Genomic DNA, 15,558 nt, shown 5'->3' with positions numbered 1-15,558 from the left:
AGTACGACCCTGCAGCGATGACTGCTCCCCCCTCCCTTTTCCTGCACTTCCAGGCAGCGCGAAAAACACACCGCCCCTGTGCGCATTTTTAGCCTCCTCCCCCACCCACAGAGTGCCTTCCAGTCCTCTATGGCTATGGACCGTGTATCGAGCCACAAACTAGGATTCTGACCTCTGTGTTCTGGAAACCCAGCTCTCAGATCCTGCTGTCCCCCCCCCCCCCCCTTCCCTCCCCACCCCCGGCCAAGGACTCCGAGAACTGCAAGTGTGCTCCCCCCCACAGCTCCAGGCATCCAATGAGGGGCCCTGGCGTCGCGTCTCCTCCCTTAAACAATTGACGAAAGCCGGTTTATTATTGGTCTCCCAGGCGCCGTGAATACATCTCTCGCGGTCCAAAGTTGGTGCAAATTATCATTTTAAACTTATTTTTCCTTGACGTTGTTGCAAAGAAGCTAGAACTTAAGGTTCCATCATGAGTGCCCATAAAACGACCATACACCCCCCTCTCTCCTGGGAATTAATCAGAAATGTTGCGCTAAGCTGTAAACTTAGTAAGCTAAAGTGCGGGTGCAGCGATTGCTTAAAAAGTAACAAAATAGACATTTTTTTCTATTTCTTTACTTTTTAAGCAATTGCGGCATCTGCGCTTTAGCTTCCGATGTATACAGCTAAAGTGCGAATGGCACAAATGTCTTGCATTTGCCAAAGTTTGAAGTATTGGCATTGTAAATGACAATGGCTTTTATTTGGTTTTCAAAACACATAAAAGGCATTATCATTTACAATGCCAATACCTCAAACTCTTTCAAATGCGAGACTATTGCATTGCAAATGCTTGTGTTAATTATAAACTGTGGTCTGCCTAGTCGCAGACAGAAGAGGCCCATACAGAACCCCACCCCCGCATTTACCACCTAAACAACCTCACCCCCCCCCCCCTTGTACCAAACAGATGTGAGGCACCGTCCCATGTATCACAGCCAGCTCCCACCCCGTTCTCCTTATCTGTAACATTCTTTCCTTTGGACGTCCCCCCCCATTAAACCTTGTAACCAGGCATGTCGCTGCCTCTTCTCTATCTGCCCAAACCAGTGCCCTCCTGCCCCCGCGCACCTCTGTCTCTGCCCCAACCCCAATCCCCCCTTTACCTGACCCTCATTGATAACACCCTCCCCACCATACTCCAAAACCACTTGATCGTGCTTACTCCGCACAACCCCCTCCAATAACATCCTGTCCGGTTCTCATCCAAACCATCATATCTGCCAAGTAGATCAAAGGACCCCAACCGACCTCAGAAGGATGAAAGGTTTAGGCATAAAGACCAGCCTCGAACCGCCATCAAATGACACACGCTGCTCCCCCAACCCTCTCACCATACGGGTTGGAGCCAAAACGGCAATCACTTCTTGGGCAGGGGACCGACACCCTCCCCCCGCCATAGACAGACCTCCACAACGTGAAACATTCTTCCTGTAATTTAGAAGGTGACCATGTTTGTACACCTGGGTTCCGCTCCCCCCTCTTGGAGGCGCACATTGGGGTGGGGTAACTGTCCGATTCATTAAGTGCCTCTGTGGCTTAAGCATTCCCACAAGTGAGTTCTGACAGCCCTTTGCAGTTACGGCATTCTCGCGAGCAGGTCCGTGACTGCTGGGAAGTCATGCAACTTTCTCTGAAAAGCCACAGTTTTAGCTGGACAAATTCAATAAATAGACACCATTTCTTACAAATGTCTTTTTATTTGTGACGAACACTGTGAATCGGAGGCAAGTAGGGTATCTGATATTCCTTTGTTAACATGCGTAATGGACGACGCGCTCTACTGTTTTCATGTGTTTTTTTGTAACTTTTTGCAAGGTTCCCTTTATTTTGGTCAATTGTGCATCCCCCTCACAACCCCTTCCCTCCCGCACTGCTGGGATGTTCTGTCCCGTTGTCTCCTAGCGGCGCTGTTGAGGCCTCCAGGTTTTCGTGAGCATGCCAGGTGGGCATGATGGGAGGAACAAGAGTGCTCACACCATTCGTTTGTGTACTGATTAATGTTAAATTTGGCCTCTGTGTTCACTGTACGTCCCAAGTTGTGCAGCGAGTGCATGCACACTGTTGGCAGGTTTTCAATGTGGTGCCAGACTTTAATAGAAGGTGCAATGTGGTTCATGTAGGGGGTAGTCTTGAGTGAGCCTTTTGAGCACACTGGCCGGGCGTCATGGGGGGAACAAGGGTGCTGGATTTATTCATTTGTGTGCGGCATAATGTTAAATGTGACGCCGTGTTCACTACGCATCACGAATTATGCAGCACGTTTCGTGCGGGCTGTTGGCGAGTTGTTTCGAGTGTTTTAATGTGGTGCTTGATTCAATAACGGGCGCAGTGTGGTTGGTTTATGGTGGGGTCTCAACGGCTAGGTGGGCATTGTTCATGGAGCTGCAGGTAAGGATGTTAGGGGATGGCTCAGGTCCTTTGTCCTGAGTGTGCACCCTGGTTTTCTCTTGTTATTGCTCTGTTCATGTTGGTTCTCCGTCCGGTCTTGAAACCCTTATGCCTACCTTTAAAATGACCCTTATGTGGAAGGCTCGGTGTTCACTTTACGGTCTTTTTATTAATTGACCTGTTTGCTGCAGTAATTCTCTAAAATGTTCAATGCATTTATGCCCATGGATGTAAATTCTTTTTTTTTTTTTTTTCCTTTTATTTGGAAATCACAGTTGCATAAACATAATGAAGTAACCAATGAGATACATGTTTTTGCGCTTAAATCATAAACAAATTCAATACCTAAAATATATAGGATAGTAATGATGTTAAGGAAAGCTCATTAAGACTTAATATACAGAAGAAAAGGGCATGATTAGAAAAGATGAATAATAGTTACATCCAATTTAAGCTTATTTATATACAAATTATACTATCGTTTTTCCAATACTCAATTGGTTTCCAAATTTCAATACCACGTGCTTTCGATTTAGTTCCTTTACAGGCAAAGATCGCCTTTTCCTGGTTATACATCCCTAATAGCCTAGAGATCCAAATCTGAAAATTTGGAGGCTCGGTATCTTTCCACCGGGCGGTAATTATTATTCTATAGACTGAAGTACCCAGGAAAAGAGATATTTCTTCTGCCTTAGTATGATTAAGTGTGATATCTTTACCCAAAATATATAATGTAGGAGATTCCGCTACAGGGTGCCCAAACACTTTCTGCCAGAATCCAGCAATCATTGTACGCAACATTGTTAGTTTATCACATTCATATAACATATGTATTAGATTAGCTGCTGTTCTACCACACCTTGGACAGTCTGATGTAGGCCTTTTCCCCCAGGAGTGAAGTTTGGCCGGAGTAAAATATAAATCAAAGATGGTTTTATAAAGTTGAGCTTTCAAATTAGATGACATAAACACCTGGGTCGATAGGGTCAGAGATGAATCAATATCAACATTAGGGTTATTTAATTTCCGAGACCAACCTACTTCGGTGGATTCCAAATCATCTTGCCTGTTTTCTATCAATATATCATACAAAGTGCCAATCCTTGACTTGGATCTTAACATACCGTCGATTAAAGCGATAGTATCCAAAAATATATCAGCGGCTTTGAGATTTAAGATTGTGTTGATTTGTATGAATTTGAATACACTATTTATTGGGATCGAAAATTTGGATTGCAGTTGTTGAAATCTAGGCCCTTGGGGGGTGAGTAGAAAATCTCCTATCGTTAATACTCCTAAATTTTCCCAGAGTCTAGAGATAGCGTCATACATATGAGGTGGTAATATTGATGAATGCCATAAGGAAATATATCTATTTTGGTATTTTCATGTGTCTCATAATTTTCCTCCATAAAGACCAGGCGCTTGTTACAACTTTAAATTTTACTTTCTTGAAGTAGGACGGTTCAATCTGTTTTATTAGCAAGCCATTGGCCCTTTCTCCAATAGATAATTCAAATATTGGGGGTATGTAATTTGTCACTCCTTCCTTTCCAGTCGGTCTAGCCTCGAATAATGGCTTCATCTGTTGAAGAAGTGCAGCCCATAAGTATAAGCTCAAATCCGCAATCGCTAACCCTCCTCTAATAATGGGTAGGGAAAGCTTCCGGGAAGATCTCCTAATCTTCCCATAACCCCACATGAATTTACCCATGTGGGATTCGAAGCCCCTTAAGATTATATCATCAACTAGAAGAGGGATCGCACGAAAAAGATAAAGAATCCGGGGTAAGATATTCATTTTAAGATAGTTACCCCTTCCTATGATCGATAAGTGTAGTCCGTCAATCCTTTTCAGGTCTATCTTTACTTTCTGCAGCAATGGTTCGTAATTGATATTAACTATCTCATCTATTTTGGCGGTTATTCGAACTCCTAGATAGACAGCAGAGTCGACCCTTCTGGAATCAACAAAGTTAACATTGCTAGTGCAGATAACCATCGTTTTATCCCTATTTAAGGAATAACCAGATATCTTGCCAAATATTTGAGTGATATGCTCTATTTCAAGTATAGCCTCCGTTGGTTGTGGTGTCATTACTGCAACATCGTCAGCATAAGCTAATGTTTTTGTATGATGATGGCCCAATATTACCGGATTGATAGCCTCTGATTTTAGTAATTTCAGGATAAGAGGGTTTATATAAAGGGCAAAAAGGATAGGTGAGCATGGGCAGCCCTGCCTAGTCCCTCGAGATATTTCAAACAGTCCTGATTCTTGCCCCATTACCACTACCCTTGCCCTTGGTGAAGCATATATTGCCTTAATAGCTTTCATGAAGCATGGTCCGATGTTTGGTGTTCTAATACGGCCCACAGAAATGCCCATGATACCCTATCGAAGGCCTTTTCGGCATCTAGGAGGATCATCGACACCTGATCCCCCGTAGCATTCGCAGCATCGAACAATGTAATAGCATGTCGTGTATGATCCGTGGTACCCTTGTCCGGAATAAAGCCATGTTGCCACGGGGAGACCAAGCGTTCGACGACCCCCCTGAGCCGATTAGCCAGTATCTTAGAATAAAGTTTCGAGTCTGAATTTATAAGGGAAATGGGTCGATACGAGGAGGGCAGGTGAGCCGGTTTATCTTTCTTTGGGAAGATTACTATGTTCGTTTCTTGCCAAGACCTAGGTGGAATTCCACATACCTGAATCCCAATAAATAAGTTGAGTAATAGAGGCATTGTACTATTGCCCATAATTTTGTAGAACTCAAGGGGTATTTTATCCGGCCCAGCTGCCTTTCCCGTTGCGAGTTCTGCTATGGCAATTTCCAATTCAATTTGGGTTATATCTTGATCTAATTCAAGCCTCGTGATATTATCTATACCTGGTCCAATTTCATGCTCGATTGCCCATCTAGATAAAATTTCCTTAATTGTGTAAAAATTTAAAGAATCCTCATTTTTATATAATTTACCATAATAATTTTGAAAAACTTCTAGAATCGATTCTGGTGTTGTGTATTCTTGGCCTTCTTGTTCAATACGCGTGATAGAATTAATAGATTGGCTCTGGCGAGTTCGAAGTGCCAGCTGCTTGCCCACCCTATCCCCCATTTCATAGATCTTATTTCGGTGTGATTGGTATATCTCAGCCTGCCTTTGGGTGAGTTTGGTATTAATCTCAGCTTTAAGTAACGCCATCTCCCTTACAATTGGACCACCATCCCTACCTTGTGCAATAAACTTAATATGTTTCTCTTCTATTTCTGCTAATTTTCGTAGCTGTAAGTCATTATGGCTTACCTCCTCTTTCTTCTGTCTGGCTACATAACTAATTGTCTCCCCTCGTATTGCAGCCTTGAAGCAGTCCCACACCATGCCTCTGGATGTGCTATAACGATTATCGTCAATAAATCTCTGCGCCCAATTTTTCATATAAACTACGTAGTCGTTGTTTACCAGTAGCTTCCTGTCAAAAGACCAACTTGAGCGGGGTCTATACATGTTATTTATATATACGGTGAGTATTAGAGGATTATGATCCGAAATAATCTTTGGTAATTTACTAATTTGTGCAGTACTCGTCTGAGTTTTTGATATCCAAATATAATCAATGCGGACATATTTCTGATGTGGATAAGAAAAGTATGTATATCCAGGGTCAAAACCATGCTTCAGATCCCATAAATCAACCAAGCCTAAACTCTTTTAGTTGGACGGCGGCATTAAATACCCTTGGCTTATGACCAGCATATATTAATTGATTTTGTGTCTGTAGTGTATTTTTTCCAGGGAAAGAAATGTTAAAGTCTCCACAAAAGATCAGCTCCTGAGGCCAGCTTGAAAGTTCAATCTCGAGGTCATTAAACATTGTAGGATCATCGTAATTAGAAGCATAGATAGAGCATATTGTCATTCCACTTTTGAGTTCAACAATCGCCCATCTACCAAGAGGATCAGCCAATTTACGCTTAGCCTCCCCCAAAAAGGTTCTTGCTAATATGGCGACCCCCCTTGTCCTTGTTGTTTGACTAGTACAGACTAATAGGTTAAACCCCGGAGCCTTTAGAACTTCTCGCTCTGCCCAAGGTATGTGGGTCTCCTGGAGACACATTATATCTAATGAGTTGGACCTTATTAACCCCCACACTTCATCCCTTTTTTTCCTGTTATTTAACCCCGCCACATTCCATGAACACAGTTTTATTTTCGCCATATTATATTGTAGTTGAATTTCGAACCAAGTCTACTTATCGAAAAGATGAGAGAAATCTTAACATCTTTAAATTTAATAGCCCTTTTTCTATTCTTAACACCGTATTTGCAACTGTGACCACCATTTTTTTTTTAATTTTTAGCTCCCTCCCCTCCCCCCCCCCCCCCCACTCAAGGTCCCACCCCCTAACCCCCCACCCCTTCCCCACCTATGAGGCAGCCTGGGTTTTGACTCACCCAGTTGTAGATGGATGTGTGGTCCGTGCGCCTAAGCTTGCCCCCTGCCTGATTCTGTAACAGTATATAAATTGTCGTCCCTATAGTAAATAATAGTACATAATCAGCATATTCAATTAGCTTGTTATTTCGATATTCATTGCCGAATATTTAGATCATATTAAATCTATTTCGTGTTCATATCATTTATATAAAAAGTTTGTATCGACAGATAATTGTGTCGTATCTATTCCATGGTGCTCTTCCTTGTCTCTTTACTTATCATTACTTTGCTTCGCTCTCTCTCGCAGATCCTTGAGGTATGCCTCCGCCTCAATTTCACTTATAAAAGTTCTCGTGGAGCCTTTGTAGATTACTTTTAGACGTGCCGGATTCTGCAGAAAGACGGTAGCTCCCAGTTTTTCCAAAGGAGTGAAAAGTTGGCGCAAACGCCATCGTCTTTCCACGGTTGAATGTGCGAAATCCGGCCTTGCGAAAAACTTAAAGCCCTTATATTCTCTTGTCGCCGTGGGTCTGGCCAGATCATATAAAATGTCACGCAATAGATAACTTCCAAAATTAACCAAGAGCGCCCTGGGATATTGCGATGGTTTATCTGAGCGTTTAGGTAAAAATAGAGGGAAGCGATGTGCTCTACAAACTTCTCTGTCCATTTCCCAGGAGTTGAGCTCCGGGAATGATGATTTTAACAAATTACACATGAAGCCTCTCGGGTCGTTTCCCTCTGAGCCCTCCGGTATCCCAAGAAATCGAAGATTATTCCTTCTAGCTCGATTTACTTGATCTTCAGATTTTATCATTAGGTCCTTCATTAATCCTTCATGTTCTTTAATCTGTTTTTGTAGTTTACCCACGTCTGATTCCAGGTTCTCTGCCCGGGTTTCAACTGAGCACATTCTGTCAGAAATCTCCAGACATGCGCTGCCCACTTTATTGATAGCACCTTCCAGCTTTTTGATGGCGATATGGTTCCTTTGGCTATCTTTTTTAACATCATGATGAAAAGTTTTTATTGAAGTAAGAACTTCGCTAAGTAAGGGCTCCCTTTGTTTCGTCTTCTCGGGATCTTCCCGTGTGTCTATAGAGTTCTCAAGTCTTTTGGATTCAGGATTTATTTTCCCGTGGGGACTTTTTCGTGTCGATTTAGATCTACCTATGATTTGTTCGGTATTACTGCCAGGATCTGTAGTTTCATCATAGTTTAATTTTGGATATCTCTTGTGTCTATTTCTTTTTTTTCCCTAATTTTTTTATTGGTGTAATGTCATGTATGTTAATGACTCTTTTATCGATATCTGTAGTAGAGGATTTTTTTCCAGCTAGTTCCTCTAATCTCGACTCATCACTCGTATCGCTCTCCTCGCTCGATTCACTTGAGATAGATACTCCTGTTTCGTAAATCTCAGATTCGGATCCATCGGAGATTGCACTTGTGACAGGTCCTTCCATCGTTAGTTTTTTCATCGAGTATGCATCCATGTTGGGACCTGGACTTAATTCTTTTCTCAGAGCGTCCCGCTCAAGATGGGCTTGAGTATGTATTGCATGGTTTGTGCCTTTGTTTCTATCATCTATAGTTTCCTTTTGCGTGTCTTGCGTTGATAAAGTAATGAAGATGGGAGGCAAGATGGCGTCGCTGTGAGAGGTCGCTGCTGCTTGCTCCTGCCCTGATGTCAGTTTTTTTTAGTCCTTACGCTGTCGTCCTCTGTCTTGTTTAGCATATAGAAATACTCGGATTCTAGACGGCTTGAAGAGTGTATCTAAAGCGGAGAGTTATGGATTTCTGAACATCTCTGAATAAACGAGCAGAATCTTGGAACGGAGAGAGAACGGAGAGAGAGAAGGGGCCAGCACTCCCCGTGCTGATGGAGGTGATGGGAGCAGAATAGCATTAACAGCTATAGCAGCGGTAGTGAGGAAAGCCCCTCGACTGAAGGAGTGGAATGTGGAAGGCGGAATCGCGAAAAGCGGGAAGCGGAAAGGAACAGATCAAAAGATACTACTTACCCTGTACCTGTACCTGATCTCTGATCTCTGATTTCAAGAGGACGTGGGTCCGGATCTCGGCAGATTTGTTACGGATTGTTTTAGTGGAGCCTACCGGAGTTTTGAAACTGAACAAACTACACTGTGCTAGTGCCGGTCTATATCAGCTAAAAGTGAGTACAGGGCTCTGGCTCAAGAACTGTCCGGGAAATGTGTGGGGATGTGCAGATGTAAGGGTACAGGGTATATGGATTAGAATATAAGCATCGTAATTCCATTAATCGTTGTCTGCCCCAACACCAACTCCCCAACATCACCAACATCAATCAATCAATCTATCATTCGCAGCCGCTTGCTGTCAGCCCGGAATAGCCAAAAGTATCGGCTTTACGTATGTACTTTGCTCCACTTTGCCTTACACAACGGGGCAATGTGGTTGATTGAGACTGATTGTACTCGGCTATTCTGCTAACCGGCTACCTGGTCCCACCTGCGAAAACCCAGTTAAGCAAATCGCCAAGGCACGAAGCTCTAATCCCTAAACAGCGGCCTGGCGGGAAAAACAAAAAAAAGGAAAAAAAGGGAAAAAAAAATAAGTAGCGAGATCAGCGGGGGGGGGGGGGGGGGGTAAAAACATGACAGCAAAGCGAAGAATGTAAGGTACCTATTTGCCTACTAGGTCCAGGTTGGCTTCGCATTGCTTCCCGGTTTTCTTCCCGGTTCACTCGTTCTCACTCTTGGTCTCTCCCTGACCTGGTCCTCCTCTGGTTTCCTCCTGGCCTGGTCTGGCCTTTCCTTACATCGTACGTCATCCGCGAACTCTCCAGACGTGCTTAAAATAGACACCGGCTCTGACGGCATCGATGAGTGATAATCGGCTTTATCAAGCTCCATACATCGTTCCATACACCTCATCACAGGCAGTGAAATCAAGGTATGGCAATAACCAAATAAAGGGGAAAAAAAGTAACGAAGATATATGTTTGCTTAATAACAACGCTTTACAACCTTTGTGAGACTCTCCTGATACTGCGAGTGGTACCGTGAGTGGATTTTTATTCGACAATAAAGTGGAAATAGCTAAGGCATTTGGGAGAAGTAAAGCTGGTACTGGTGTATGTTCACTAAAAGCTACAAAAGGCGTTGTAGGAGCAAGCACCGGCACCGGCGCTGATTTTAGAGCTAAGAATCCTAGCTAAGAACCCTAGAGCATTGCCAATGGTTATCTCTACAGCAGTTAATGTTAAATCAGAGATTTTGACCTCGTCTGAGACTCTGACCGCTCGAGATCCCTCAAATACCTCAAATACAGCAAACTTATTTAGCTCCTCGCCCGGCTCTCACCCATTATTATATCTCTGTCAGATAATTATAATAACGGCTAGGGCGAGAACAAGGAAAGTGAGGAAAACAAATAAAAGGGCTGAAGAGGCAGCACGGATCTCGCTCCGCTTATCAGCAGCAAGGATGGCCGGGAACAAATCGAAATCAGCAATGGCAAGTCGGAATGATTCATCAAATGTAGAAAACGATACTCACGAGGGGGCTGATGAACCAGGAGAGTCAAATGCTAGCAGCGGTAAAGACACCTTGATAACTTTAGAGATCCCTGTTCTGGAAGATGTTATTCAAAATCAAACTTATAATCAGATTCAAACTCACACAAATGTCCAAACTAAGACCCAGGCCCTGGCAGACCAAGAGAAACACCGGAAACAAAATAATCAAGAGAGAGCAGAGAGCTCAGATGGCGGCGGTGGAAATATTAAGGAGACAAACAATATGCAAGGACCATCGAAAATAAAAGAAATGCAAAGACGGCCCGAAACCAGGGGTTATAAGCCAATGGAAAGCAACGATGAAATGAAAGAAGCCAACACAAGAGCCAGTAAAAAAGAAGGAAAAGAAGGAAAAGATAGAGCCCTTGAGTATGAACAGAAACTCCATAAAGAAAAGGAAAAGTCAAAAAGAAGAGCTTTGGAAAGAAAAAAAGCAAAAGAGGCAGAAAAGGAAGAAAATACGGAAAAGGAACAAACGAGTAATGAGAATCTTGACCTTTTGGCAAAGAAAAAAAAAAGATTCGAAATGATTAAGAACTTAAAAACTGCAGCTAAAACCACCGGGTATATGTCGGACTCTCAACCAAGAATTACAAATATATTTAGCCCAGCGATCAAAGCCAAACCTCAGACTTGCTCTTTCAATGAAACAGCACTGACGTTAACGGATCAGCAAGGTATCCAAAACATGCAAGACACGCATGGATGTAAATTCTAATAAAATACCAGGGACCGCGGAAGTGACAATACATGCCCTTTGAACATGCCCTTTGATCCCGATGACATGCCACTTGACCTTTAGCAACAAGTGAAATAATATTACATTAACATTATCATTGCTGAGATCACAGGAAGAGACGCCACTGTCAAAAAAGTAGAGCAATTTTACTATAATAAAAACGCTGCCAAAGAAGATACCATTACAAAATGTACATTTAGTGGTCCTCTGTATGATAAACAGATTGCCGCAATACCATGCTGAGGGCACATCTGTCACTTAACAGGGTACAGCGATCATATGCCCGATAGTAATCATATCTTGAAGCAGAACCTTAGATACACAGGTTATGTCTGAAATGGAGAAGTGCATTCTCAAATACCTTTCAGTAATAGCCTAGTTATATCGTCGAACACACTGGTAGAGTCTGAGGTCAGTAAAAAATAATCAAATCCACAGGTACACCCCTCATGGCCTGTCACAACCATCATATTTTCACTTGAATTAATCAAGAGAGTCACTCTATGCTTAATGGTGACAAAGATTTATTATTTTTGAAATGTAAGGGTGTTCTCAGATTAGTTCTGTATTTCATCTTTTTAATCTGACACTTATAAAACTTTTGGCAGAAAGTCCAATATGGAAGAAGCACTTTTTTTTTTTTTAAGCTTAAACAATGATTTTGCTGCAGCCTACTGTAAATAATTTTAAATTAATGACTTGCATAATCACAGTGCTTTCTGACAGACTGAGATCTTGTAGCACTATAAATACAAGGATTCTTTTTACAGCAGTCTTTTTTAGGTTGAGCCTGGGCAGCGAATGCTCTGCTCTGCAAGGCATGCTGTATTCGGGTAGGGATTTCAATCCCCACCCATATTTTTCATTGGCTTGTCATTGTCCACTGTGGCTGTTCATTGGTCAATAGGCTTAGTAGTCCCTCCTTAGTAGTCCCTCCTTAGTACCACCTTGCCTCATTGTAACCTCCCATGGCGACACCCCCCTTACGTGTGTTGTTCCTCGGTATGTTTTAATTACAGCCTCTCAGCACTATTTTCTCAAATAGCTTTGTCCTGCCTGCTGTTGCAGGCAGGACACGCTCTGTCCTAATGCTTTTAAAAAAAAAATTATAGCACAAACTCCTTTGCAATGCAATAGGTCTCACATTTGCGAGAGTTTAAGCTATTGGCATTGTAAATGACAATGCCTTTTTATTCATTTTAAAAACACATACATAAAGGGCATTGTCATTTACAATGCCAATAGCTAAAACTCTCGTAAATGCTGGTTTAGATGCTTTGGGCACTGTGCCACTGCTATTCAGTGCACAGTGCAAGTGCTCCCTATGTTTAATTGATGTATTGATTAGTGACTCCATGATTGGGTTATTTGATTTACTTGTCAGACCCTAGTACAGTGCACCATGTGTGCCTAGGGCTTGAAAATCAAATGCTGCTGGTCAGCCTGCAGCACTGATTGTGCCACCCACAGAAGCAACTTGTAAAGTGTCTCAGGCCTTTTAGAAAGTAGGTATTTTCTTGCTTAACGGTCCAATCCTGCCTCTGCTAGGTTTTGTATTGTGTGTCTGGTTCTGTGAGTGACAGGGGCTGGGGATTCCAAGGAAGAGGGTGAGTCAGCACAGGGCTGAATAGGAAGATCGGCATGCAGATGGGTGGGAGGAGTTGCACCTGGGACCTGAATAGGGCTGTGCCTTCCCTCCACCATGCTGGCTCCACCTCCTGTGGTGTGTCTGATGTTTCTGCCCTGCACTCTAAAAGGAAAGAAGGAGTCAGGTAAACAAAGTGCTCCAGGTCTGACCAGAACTGGTTTGGACTAGGCAAAGGCCTCTCTGCCTTCAGAGAACGAAGAGAAAAGAAGTATAAATATGGGGACCCAAACCCCAAGACTTTAGGTCACTTCTGGAACAACAAGAAGAAACCTCTGCCAAGGAGAAGAACCAAAGGAAGCTGTAGGAGTTGGACTGCCCCCTGCCAGTGTGCTTTGTTGTTGGGTTGGCCTGCAGTGGTGTCTTCATTGCCAAGGAGAGGAGAAGGAACTTTTACAGAACTTTCATCATCTTGCAGAATATTTCTCCAAGGGCTTGAACTTGTGCTTGCCTCCTGCTGAAGTCTCAGGGACAGCAGACTTCACCACCAGCTCCCCTCTGAATTTCCTTTCTGGGAATTCTATCTGCAGAAGCCTGCGTGTCGCTGGGAGCTGGAAACGCGACGCAACGTGAAGAAGCGTGTCGCCGCCGCAGCTGTAGTCCTCGCATCGCCGGAGAAACGTGCCACATCTCCCAGAAACGTGCCTTTGTCGCAGCTGACTCCTGTCGCATCACCGGAGAAGCGTGTCGCAACCGTGAGGGTCGCCGTCGCATCATCAGAGAAGCGTGTCGCAGGGCCTGTCACGGCTCCAAAGTACAGAGTCGACGCAAGGCTGCCAGGGCGTGTCGCATCGTCTCAACGTCGTCACATCAAGGGCGCCATCTTATCGCATCGCACTGGATTGTCACATCGCATCGAGGCGCCATCTAGCGGCATCGCAACCGGGCTGCAGCACGAGAACCTACGCATCACCTCCTCTCCTGTAAGGATCAAGACGCATCCCCTACTCTGCGCAACCATTGAGGCACGAAGCATCGTCTCCCCTGAAGCAAGGAAACGACGCATCCCCAATGCTGCGAGCCTTTTGTTTATTTTGTGTTGCGCATCTAGGTACTTTTGTGAGAATTGTGTCACATTTACCAACAACTTGGACTAAGCTAAATCTACCATCTTTAAGTCAATTTTGAGTACAGTATTGTGGATTTTTGTCGTTTGTGGTCTTGTGTTAAGTCTATATAAAGAATACTTATTTTTATAAAACCTGTGTGGTGTCCATCTGCAGTGTTTTCACTGTATTACTGTATGTGTTCGCAAATGCTTAACACACTGCCTCTGAGATAAGCCTGTCTGCTCGTGCAGAGCTACCAAGGGGGTGATCGGGGGTTATCCAGTAGTGTAATCCCCTTTCCCTGACTTAGAAGCAAAGGTCCCTATGTGGTCAAAGGTACCTACCTCTGCCAAGTAGTGACCCCCAGTTCTAATAACCTCTTTCCAGTTTGTGGTGGAAACGGAAGTGAAACCCTTGGTGGGTTCCAGAAAGCTATACATTTCTGAAAACCAGACCGAATTCTGAATTCTGCAGGGGTTCAGTTGTGTAGATCCTTGAAGGTTTACCCAAAAAACTAAGTGTGGAAAAAGAATAAATGTCTAAAATGAGTCGGAAAAACGTCCATTTATGACCATGTTTTCATTTGTAACTTTTTGTCACAATGCCTGATTTACTAAAGCAACTTACCATTACATCTTGTAGACCCCTCTGGTTGAGGGGATATATAAGGTTTGTGTGTTTTCCAATAACTCGAAGTACCCAGAGCCATTAATTGAACTGCCACTTTGCAGTGGTTTTTCATTGTGTACCAGGTATTGAGCAATTCATATGGTACAATATAGAGTAAAAAGTAGGTATCAAGGAAACCTATGTATTTCCAAAATGGGATCAAGAAATTTAGTTTAGGAGCAGTGGTTATTTGCACATCTGTGGGAACCTATAACAACATGTTAATTAGAAGGCAGTTTTAAAAAATTACTTCTTTTTACGCACTGTCTTACATTTGGAAGGCACAAATGCAAAGAAAGACAATTGGTAATAACACTTTTTTTGCTATTCTGTGTTCTCGTAGGTTTCCCGATAAAAATGGTACCTCACTTGTATGGATAGGCCTAGACCCCTCAACAGGAAATGGCCCAAAACGCAACATGGACACATTTCATTATTCAACTGAAAACTAGCCCTTTTTAGGTCGAGGACCGTCCGGTCTGCCGAAGGCAGAACCGGAAGTCGGAGATTTAATGTTTCTGAGAGTGGCTCCTTAGCCCGCCTCTCTTTTTGCCTCTCCTCCATTGGCTGGCTTCCTAAACGGAGGCCAGCCATTGGAGGAGAGAGCCGTCCCTCCAAATAGGCTCCGTCTTTTTCAGATTCGGGGCCGTGTTCCTTGCTGTTCTTTCCACTTTTTAGCCACGCCCTTTTTTAGGCGTGTTTTTCTCTCCTCCAGCCAATGGCAAGAGGAGAGAAAAAGAAACACGCCCCCGAATCTGAAACCGCGGCTGCGTTTCTCCGAGGCATTTCTGCTTCGCCTACCTCGGAGAAAGGCAGTGTTTTTTTCCGTTCTGTCTTGTACCCTTCAAAGCCGGATGAAGATTAAATATGTGCCTGCCCCCAGATGAGTGCGGTAACACTACCGTTTAAAAAAAAACAAAATCAACTAGGAATGTATTTATGACTCGAGGCCCAGAATATATTCATGAAAGTAGTGTTTATTTTCTGCGAGAGTGTGGGCAGTTTTATACGATTGAA

The 15,558-nt window shown here is 43.4% G+C and overlaps 1 protein-coding gene across 2 annotated transcripts in view; it reads left to right on the top strand.

The window, feature by feature from the left end:
• ERICH1 (glutamate rich 1) overlaps positions 1-15,558 on the top strand; it is a 91,486-nt gene that overhangs the window by 1,265 nt on the left and 74,663 nt on the right. The window lies entirely within an intron of this gene.

Source organism: Triturus cristatus, chromosome 6, assembly GCF_964204655.1.
Source record: "Triturus cristatus chromosome 6, aTriCri1.1, whole genome shotgun sequence".
NCBI classification, from domain to species: domain Eukaryota; kingdom Metazoa; phylum Chordata; class Amphibia; order Caudata; family Salamandridae; genus Triturus; species Triturus cristatus.
This window is presented reverse-complemented; position numbering and strand designations above follow the sequence as displayed.